Source organism: Furipterus horrens, unplaced genomic scaffold (assembly GCF_987537825.1).
Source record: "Furipterus horrens unplaced genomic scaffold, mFurHor1.1.pri manual_scaffold_2, whole genome shotgun sequence".
NCBI lineage: Eukaryota > Metazoa > Chordata > Mammalia > Chiroptera > Furipteridae > Furipterus > Furipterus horrens.
This window is the reverse complement of record NW_028327172.1, coordinates 63,984,408-63,994,711: the sequence shown is the minus strand read 5'-3', so window position 1 is coordinate 63,994,711 and position 10,304 is coordinate 63,984,408.

Sequence of the window (10,304 nt, the reverse complement as noted above, 5' to 3'; positions counted from 1 at the left end):
ATGGTGTAGCTTCTCAAGAGTCTATCTGCACCGCCGAGAATGGCTGTGCAGTCCAACTCGGGAGTGACACGGTATCTGTCTCCTCCCGTGTTCAATCGACATCTTGTGATGACGCTGGAGTGTCCTCTCCAGTGAAGCTACAAAGCCTGAGCAGGGTGATATGGAGGGTCTGCTGTTGCCCATGCAGCAGACCCCCCTTCTCTTCGCAGCTGAAGGGTCCAAGGGAAAGACGGAGTCAATACAGCTTGGCTTCAGGTGCGCCGCAGGAGTTGCCGGTGTTGACTACAACGTCAAACCGCCTTAGGGACTCCGGCTCCGGATTTTCTGTCGGGGTTTACTCCCTTAGCCTTTCCCCTGAAGAGGTATGCCGCAAGGCAGCGGAGGTTTTTTGGAGTCAGAGTTTTCCTTCTCTGATGAGATAATATATGTAAGTATTGTCCCCATCACATTGTAAACACTCATATGCTAACTTACATAGCATTTAGATAAATTAGATAAAAAATTGAGCTAATGAAACAAATTAATAAGCAATTTTAAATAATGTGATTAATGAATATCCCTTTAGATACCAGTATTTGTCTAGTCTGTATATTATAGATATAACTTAAATTAAAATTTATATTCTTAAAATTAGATGAATTTGCAATGGATTTTTAAAAAATGGTGTAATTGCTTTGTTGTGTAGGTGTTGGTGGGATAAGGAGGTGCAATATAGGCAGTGGTTAAGTATCTCCTTTTGGGGCTCCATCATGTTTGACCTTTTCCAGATTTGGATCTATGGCAGTCTTGAGGCCAAGTGGACTGGAGGTTAATATTAAAAACTCCATTTTTCTTCTTATCTCACAACTCCTTTAGATTCCTTTAAATAGAGAATACACTAGGAAGAGCAAAAATTGATCCTTCAATCTCCTGTCTTGCCTTTTTCCATTCTGGTAGTGCTGATTTATTTAAGTCCAAACACCTACATCTTAGGTGCAAGACTTCATGTCAGAGAGGGAATTTCTTCTCTGTCCAGAAAGTATCCAGCCACGTACTATGAAAAATAGGGACATTTATTGAAGAGATACAAGAAACTAATGCATAGGACAATGACACCTCAGTCCCCTTCAAAGTAGGCACCTTGGGACCTCACAGTTCTCCCAATCGCCATTAGCTTCTCCATTGTATTTTCCCGAATTTCATCAATGTTCTGAAATCTCTTCCCTTTCAAAAGTGATGTTAGTTTTGGGAAAAGCCAGAAGTTGCAGGGCACCACATCTGGGCTATAGGGGGGCAGAGTCACCTGAGTGATATGATGTTTTGCCAAAAAACTGCATGAGACGTGGTGTATGAGTGGGTGCATTGTTGTGATGAAGCTGCCAATCACCAGTTGCCCATAGCTGCAGCCTTCTGAATCATCTGGATAGTTTCCTCAGAGGAATATTTCAGCTTAATGCAAAATTTGATGCAGATTCGTTGCTCTACTCAGGCATTTTGAATGTGATGTCCACACAGTACACATGCTCACTCAACGGGCATTTATGGCCCCCACTGACTAGTACAGTGAAGTCTTCATTGTTCATGCATGTGCATTCCAGTCCACTCTCCTTGGCTGCCAGGTTACATCGGTGTTATGCAAACCCTTCTCGTTATATTAACAATGGTTGGACTTTTTCTAGAAAAACCTTGTATAGAGAAGGAATTAAGTTTTTTTAGCAACTGTTCTCTAATTTTCCTTTTTGCTTACTAATAGCTACTATATATTGAGGATCCACTGTGTGCCAGGCAGAGTGCTAGATTCTTTAAATAATATGTATTATGGGCTAAATTTTGCCCACGCAAAATTCATATGTTGTAGCCCTAATCTTCAGTACCTCAGAATGTGACTATATTTGGACATAGGATCTTTAAAGAGATAATTAGGGTAAAATACGATTATATGAACCCTAATCTAATATGAGACGTTAGGTCATAGACACATTCAGAGAGAGGCCCAGGTGAAGATGCTGGGAGAAGATGGCTATCAACAAGCCAAGGTGAGAAACTTCAGAAGAAACCAAATCTTCCAACATCTTGGACTTCTAGCCACCAGAACTGTGAGAAAATAAATTTTTGTTGTTCAAGTCACCTAGCTTGATACTTTGTTATGGCAGCCCTAGCAAACGTAATACAAGGTGCCAGATACTTCAAAGCATATTAGTTTACTTTCAACAACTGCAAAGTAAAATATGAACATGAATCTATCTTGACTCCTTAGCTTGTGCTTTTGGAAGAATTGTCCTTTAAATCTATTAATCTTTTTAAAAATTACATGGGCTGTTATCTAGCATAAGAACTATAACTTTCTGAGTTGTGTTTGAGAGTTTATATTATTTGGTTATATTCAGGTACTCAAGTTTTGATAATGTAAAAGAACTTTTTTGCATTTAGCAAAAATATTGCATAAAATAGAAGTAAGTAATAATGTAACTATATAGGGAAAAACAGAGTCAGTTGCTCCCTCTACTCACAACACTAAAGGGAAAAACAGAATGGAATCAAAACTGGCACTGTGGGGCCCAGCAGTGTCCCTACATTAGCATGTTAGCCACACAGTTTGTTGTTGGTGTTTTCCTTCTGTGAAATTCTTTAAAAACTCGCAACCTGGCCCCCTAACTGCTTGCCCCTACTCTCCCCTGCCCAGGTTCCCATGCTGGTTTCTTTCTCAGGGTCGTCTTTGGTGGGCAGCCCCTCTCCCCAAGAAGCTGCCATCGGTTACCTGCAGTCCTGAGGGGTCTGCATAGGTCCAGGTCCTCCCGCCCCCAGAGTGGGGGGTGCCCCTCCTGGGATGGCTGCCAAGGGCGCAGACCGCGTGTCGGGGCCTGCACTGTGCCGCGCCTGCTGGCAGGGACGACCTTACGATCAGGAGGACAGTTCCGAGGGGGCACTGGGCTCCGAAGCCTAGTGTTGACACTGGAATGACAGCACAGAACATTCTTGGACTCCCAGTACCTTCTGGAATAAGGCATTTCCCCTCTTGAGTACTGCTGCCCTCCTCATTGACCTTTGCTAAACCGAGGAAACTGATGAATTAAAAGCATTCCTTTTTTTTTTTTTTTAACTAAGATTTGCACATTTGCATAGTATCTTTCCAAATCTTTGCCTACTTTTTTTTTCCTTTGACAGATGGTACCTTTTCCTGGATCATTCATTTCACTTGGTTTCTGACTTTAGATTCACCTTCAACTTGTTATTTGACTTGGCAGGTGCAACAAAAACAGCAAACAAGTGTGCCCACCCCACTCTCCTCTTAACTGAAAAGCTTAAAATAAATTTTTGAAAAAAAAAAAAAATAATGTAACTAATATTTAATCCACTTGCTGAATTCCATGTACCTAGAGTGTAGGGTTTGAGTTTCTTATCCTTTTTTCCCTCAGGATAATAATCAGTGTCAACAGGTATTTGTTATGTTGAACAAATAGATGAAAGATGTTTTGTTAGGTTTATTTATTGCCTTATTTAACCCTTAAAATCCTAGGAGACATATTATCCTTTTTTTGGATATGAAAGAATTTAGGCTCAGTAAAATAATGTAGGTTCCTGGAGATAATAGGTAGTGGACTGTGAATTGTATATGGTATAGGAGGGAAAAACTCCAAAACATTTACCTTATAAAATTTTAATTTTTTAAGCCACACTTGTTTTTTACTTTCTACTTATATTTGAAAATACTGTTTATTTACTCTCAACATAAATTGGGGGAATTGTGTAATTTATCATTAGTTAGGCCTTCTGCTTCCACTGTGGTTGTTTCCAATGTTCTCTCTTTTTTTTTTTAATGTATTTTATTGATTATATCGTTACAATAGTTCCAATTTTCTCCCCTTTACTCCCCTCCACCCAGCATCTCCCTCCCCCAGCAATCCCCCCCACCAAGTCCATACCCCTGGTTCATAAAAAATAACTATCCCTCCCTCTCAGATATTAAGACCCTTTGTAATCTTGTAAAGGACAATGGGCAAAGGTCTCAAGCTCCTCTAGCTGCTTCAAGCTGGACATGGTCATCGTCCTACCTACCCTTGGGTCCAGAAAACCCTATAATAATAGTGGGGGTGTGGAGGGGAGGGTGGCCTTTCCACATGGGGAAGGATCGTGCAGACTCCAGGTCAGTTGGCTGTCCCCGGACAATGGCATGCTCGGTTTAACAGGCTGGCATTCTTGTTGTGTTCTGGGGGCAACAGATTTGGCGAAAAGGGTTAAAAGACATCATTCAATCCATAACTACTAGATGTCAAAAGGGAGGGATTAATTTTTCAATGTTCCATATTAGGAGAAAAAAAGAAAAAGAAAAAAAGGGCTTCTTTGGAGGAAGGTGTGCTAGGCACATCTCACCTGTCCAAAACCCTTTTGCCCATTATACTTAGTTTGGGCTGAGGGAAATAGTTTAGGTTTCCCCCCTCTCAGACCTCTGGCCCTTTCTGTCTAAGCCATTAGGATAGAAAAGAGAAACCAGTTTTAAAGTGAAGCCCACAGACCACCCCATTCTTCACCAACCCAGCCATTTAGTTCAGCCAAACCGTTGAGTCTCAGGAGGCAGCGCTGCAGAGAGGATTAAGTGAGGCTTATGCATACAGACAATCAGGTAATGCAATCATAGGCTTATGTCCTTTGAAAACAGAAAACACATGTTAATTTATGTAACATAACCCACAAACAAGTCTCTAAATCTGTAAGACTGTTATTGGGAAGACATCCAGTTGCAAGGCACTTGACATTCTACTTGCCTGCAACTTGATTATCTTTGATGATATCACAGACATGGTTTAATTTTCAAGTGAAGCCATATTTTAAATGAGAAGAAACTTTTAAGACGGTTAGTTGCCCTATTTCATAGTCTACTACTGATCATTGTGATTTTCCTTGAATAGTGATTTTTCTCCCTAAGATTACCTTCCTTGTCTTTAAAGGGACTACATTAAGTCCATTTTTAATTTATCCTGTTCATTTGCATAAACATAACAAGAGCAACAAATGATCGCTTATGATCTTTAGTTCTGCTTTGCTGGTACTTACCCAAGGAATATTTAGGGTGACCCTCAGTCTGTTCTTCAGGGCACAGAAGCTGAGCCACATACCTGGCATTCATCCTTGCCTGTACACACCTGTCCTTTCCAAGTCTTTCTGGTTTTTCATTGTGCCTTAAGGTCCCTTCTAGCCATCTGTCAGGAAAACAACCTTCGTTCCTTCCCTGGAAAGATTGCTGTGGACCGCACAACCAACCATGGTACCAGGTCTTTTATCTCGCGGGCTTTTATTACCTTTGAAAGTCATTCCCCGTTCCTTAGGGCTTTTTGGTAACAACCTGAGCCCAAGTATATCTCCTTTAGGCTTGACATTCCAGTCAAAGACTTGGTCAAAAAAAAAAGAAAAAAAAAGGAACCTCTATTAACAACTGGTCTTTTTAGTTCTATGCAAAGAAACATGTCATTACTTACTTGTTTAGAATGCCAAACTCTGGAGGGATCAAATAGGGAGAAAAATATACAACGTGAAGGAAAATCTTTGTCCTAATATTCACTGAACTGGCATTTCCATTCTTCATATTTTCATTTTTCCCCCACTAAAAAAAATTTTTTTTTTCCATTACAGTTGTCTCACTTTTTTCCCCCTCTTGCTTCCCTGCATCCTGCCCCTCCCTTCCCCCACATTCAGTCCTCACTCAGTTGCCCATGTCCGTGGGTTGTTTATACATGTTTTTTGACTTGACACTTCCCCTTCTTACCCCCTTCTCTCCCTCCCCCCTCCCTCCTTGTTACTGTTAGTCTACTTCTTGTTTACATAGCTCTGGTTCAATTTTGCTCATTTGTTTGTGTTGTTCATTAGTTTCCTGTAATAGGTGACAGCATAAGGTATTTTTCTTTCTTTTCCTGGCTTATTTCGCTAAGCATAATTTTCTCTAGTTCCATCCATGTTGTTGCAAATGGTAGAAGTTCCTTCTTTCTTTCTGCTACATAGTATTCCATTGTGTAAATGTACCACAGTTTTTTGATCCACTCATCTACAGATGGGCATTTAGGTTGTTTCCCCACTTGACTATTGTAAATAGTGCTGCTATGAACATTGGAGTGCATAGGCTCTTTTGAATTGGTGTTTCAGGATTTTTCGGATATAATCCTAGCAATGGAATTGCTGGTTCAAAAGGCAGTTCCATTTTTAGTTTTTTGAGGAAATTCCAAACTGTTTTCCATAGTGGCTGCACCAGTCTGTATTCCCACCAGCAATGCACCAGGGTTACCGTTTCTCCGCATCCTCTCCAGCATAACTTGTTTGTTGATTTGTTAATGATGGCCATTCTGACTGGTGTGAGGTGGTATCTCGTTGTGGTTTTTATTTGCATCTCTCTGATGGCTAGTGATGTTGAGCATACTTTCATATGTCTATGGGCCCTCTGTATGTCTTCTTTGGAGAAGTGTTTGTTCAGGTCCTTTGCCCATTTTTTAATTGGGTTGTCTGTCTTCTTGGTGTTGAGTCGTATGAGTTCTTTATATATTTTGGAGATCAATCCCTTGTCTGAGATGTCATTGGTGAATATATTTTCCCATATGGTTGGTTTCCTTTTCATCTTGCTGATGTTTTCTTTAGCTGAGCAGTAACTTTTTAGTTTGATGTAGTCCCATTTGTTTATTCTTTCCTTTATTTCCCTTGCCTTAGGAGATATATCAGTTAAAGTGTTGCTACATGGGATATCTGAAAATTTCCTGCCTATTTTTTCCTCTAGGACTTTTATGGTATCACGGCTTACATTTAAGTCTTTGATCCATTTTGAGTTTATTCTGGTGTATGGTGTAAGTTGGTGGTCTAGTTTCATTTTTTTGCATGTCCCTGTCCAGTTCTCCCAACACCATTTGTTGAAGAGGCTCTTTTCATTCCATTTGATGTTCTTTCCCCCTTTGTCAAATATTAGTTGACCATATGAACCTGGGTGTTATTTCTGGGCTCTCTATTCTGTTCCATTGATCTATATGTCTGTTTTTATGCCAGTACCAGACTGTTTTGATTACCGTGGCCTTGTAGTATAGTTTGATATCAGGTATTGTGATTCCTCCTACTGTGTTCTTCCTTAAAATTGCTGTGGCTGTTCGTGCTCTTTTTTGGTTCCATATAAATTTTTGAAGTATTTGTTCTAGGTCTGTGAAATATGTTGCTGGTATTTTAATAGAGATTGCATTGAATCTATAAAGTGCTTTGGGTGGTATGGACATTTTAATGATGTTGATTCTTCCCATCCATGAGCATGGTATATGCTTCCATTTATTTGTATCTTCTTTAATTTCTTTCTTCGGTGTTATGTAGTTTTCTGAGTACAGGTCTTTTACATCCTTGGTTAAGTTTATTCCTAGGTATTTTATTTTTCTTGTTGCTATGGTAAATGGGATTTTTCTTTCAGTTTCTATCTCTGAGTTTTTATTGTTGGTGTATAAAAATGCCTTCGATTTCTTTATATTGACTTTGTATCCTGCTATTTTGCCGAATTCACTTATTAGGTTGAGTAGTTTTTTGGTGGAGTCTATAGGGTTTTCTATGTACACTGTCATCTGCAAATAATGACAGTTTTACTTCCTCTTTTCCAATTTGGATGCCTTTTATTTCTCTTTCTTGTCTGATTGCTGTGGCTACAATGTTCTGTCTTGAAGACAGCACAAGCACTGGAGCTTTTTCTTCTGCTCCACACTAACAAATTAAGAGTCCCTTCACTATTGACTGCAAATGACAGCTCGTTGTCTGCTTTGAAGACAGACCTAAGTTTTTCCTAGAAGTGCAACATTTCAACCAGTATCCCCTACTATATGTAAAATAAATCTATTAGTTTATAGTAGCACTTCTTAAACACTGGTCTCAGAATATTTTACAGTCCTAAAATTTTTTGAGGATCCCAAAGAGCTTGTGTTATGTGGGTTGTGTATATTTATATTTACCATGCTAAAAATTAAATTTTAAAACTATTTTTGAGTTTATTTAAAAATAAACACCTTACATATTTTAAAAAATAAAGCAATATACATTACATGTTAAGGTAGCACTTCTTATGAAAAATGATTAATTAAAATATTTAGTGAGAAGAATGCCCTTGTTTTACATTTTGACAAAGTTCTATGATGTCTGACTTAGTAGAAGCCAGTTGGATTCTCCTGTCTATTTCTGTATCTGATCTTTTGTAATATGTATGTTTCAGTTGAAGTATATGAAGAAAATTTAGCCTCTCAGTGTATGTTGTTGGAAAAGGAAGGAGAAATTTTCAGGTATCATGGGTATTCTCTTTTGAAGCTACACCAAAACGTGACAAGTGGTAGATAGTTCCTTAATGGTAGTCGGATTGTGGAATCTAAAATCATTACTGATCTTCTAAAATTTTCTAAATTTAAGTTTTTAAAATTTATACATTATATATTTCAGAATACTTTTAGGTTCACAGCAAAATTGAGCAGAACATTCAGAGTTCTCCTCGACCCTCTTTCCTGCATATGTACAGTCTCCCCAACTATCAACATTCCTCACCAGAACAGTACATTTGTTACAATCAATGAGCCTACATTGAGACATCATTATCACCCAAAAGTCAATAGTTTACATTAGGGTTCATTCTTGATGTTTGACAGATGTATAATAATGACATGTATCCACCATTGTAATGTACAGAATACTTATATTGCCCTAACAATTTTCTGTGCTGCACATTTTAATCCCTCCCTCCCAACTACTCCCCTGGCAACCACTGGTCTTTTTACTCTTCAGTTATCTGTTTTCTGTTATATTAAGATCCATTGGTGAATCTTGCACTTGGAATGGGTCTTTTACCCATGCATAATCTTGTACCATTATGGGTTGCTCATCTGGAAAACAGTATCAAAAAATCACATTTGTTCTTACACCTTATATACTTTGGGCAACTGTAAGAATTGGGAAGCTCTCAAGCTCATAGCGGTAGATACAAGTTTCTAAAATTTTAATTTTCATTGAAAAGGCTGATATTTATCATTAGCTATAAACATTGTTAGTTTTCTCAGACTCACTTCAAGAGAATGAAAGCCAAATACTTAGGTCTGTCAGTTTTTTTTCCTAGTTAAATTTAAAATTTTTTCAATATTCAATATATTAGTTTCAGGTGTACAACATAGTGGTTAGACATGTATATAACTTAGCAGATGATCCCCCTCAATAAGTCTAGTACCCACCTGGCACCATACATAGAACCTATCAGTATTATTTGGTCAGTTATTTTAAATAAAAATGCTATTTCATGAAGAAAGCAGCTATTTCATCTTGCAGTTCAATCATATAAGTGCTTTACTTTGAAACTTGTTACTTTTGTATGTAGCATAAGTACTTTATGTATACTTCCAATTTTGTTACATCGTGTTGAAATGATGTCTACCCAAGGTTAGATTTAATAAAAATAATTTTACTGCTTCATCAAGAGTATTCTTAAATGAAAAGTCTAACTTTTCACTATCAGTGAAAATGGCAAATAACATGTTAGCATTACTTTTGAATTTTCAGTGTCCCCAAAGCAGCAGTCCCCAGTGGGGACTGGTTTTCGTGGAAGACGATTTTTCCATGGATCGGAGGAGGCTGGGAGGGCAGGATGGTTTGGGGCTGATTCAAGCACATTACATTCAAGCTCACCTTCTGCTCTGCAGCCAGGTTCCTAACAGGCCCAGACTGGTACTGGTCCATGCCCCAAGGTGTCTCTGGTACCCTCAGAGATCCTTGGGCCATTCTTCAAGAACCACTGGTGTGTGGTAACCATTAATCTTATTCTTTGCAAAAATTAATCCATGAAAGATTGTATTAAGGGATAACATCTAGTCCTCTCCTTTGAGGTTTCCTTCAGCATATATGGTGTTCTCTTTGCCCTCACACTTACATTCTTGGTGCTTTTGGAAGAGAAACTTGAATATGCCTGATAGCTCAATGCCGTATTTCTTCTTTCTCTTTGGGAGCCAGCGTCCCTGCAAAGTGTACTCTGTTCCTCTGTGATTTTGGCATCACAGGAGCTGCCCTTGGCTTTTTCATTATTTCCAGTGAACTGAGTGGTCAAGTTTTTTCATTCTGGGACTATTAGGAAATCTACACCTAAGGTTTGTTCTCCAAGGCCTTTGTCAGTAATAAAGGTGATTTCTATTTTATTACTTTCACGCTTTATTGGTTCTGAACTTGTGTAAAAGAAGTGATATTTATTGGGCCCCACAAAACCCACAATGGATTATGTTGCGTGGTTGATCTGTTAGGATATGTGTGATTAGCTCATCAGAAATGGAAAAATTATAATAATTGATTAACCTAGG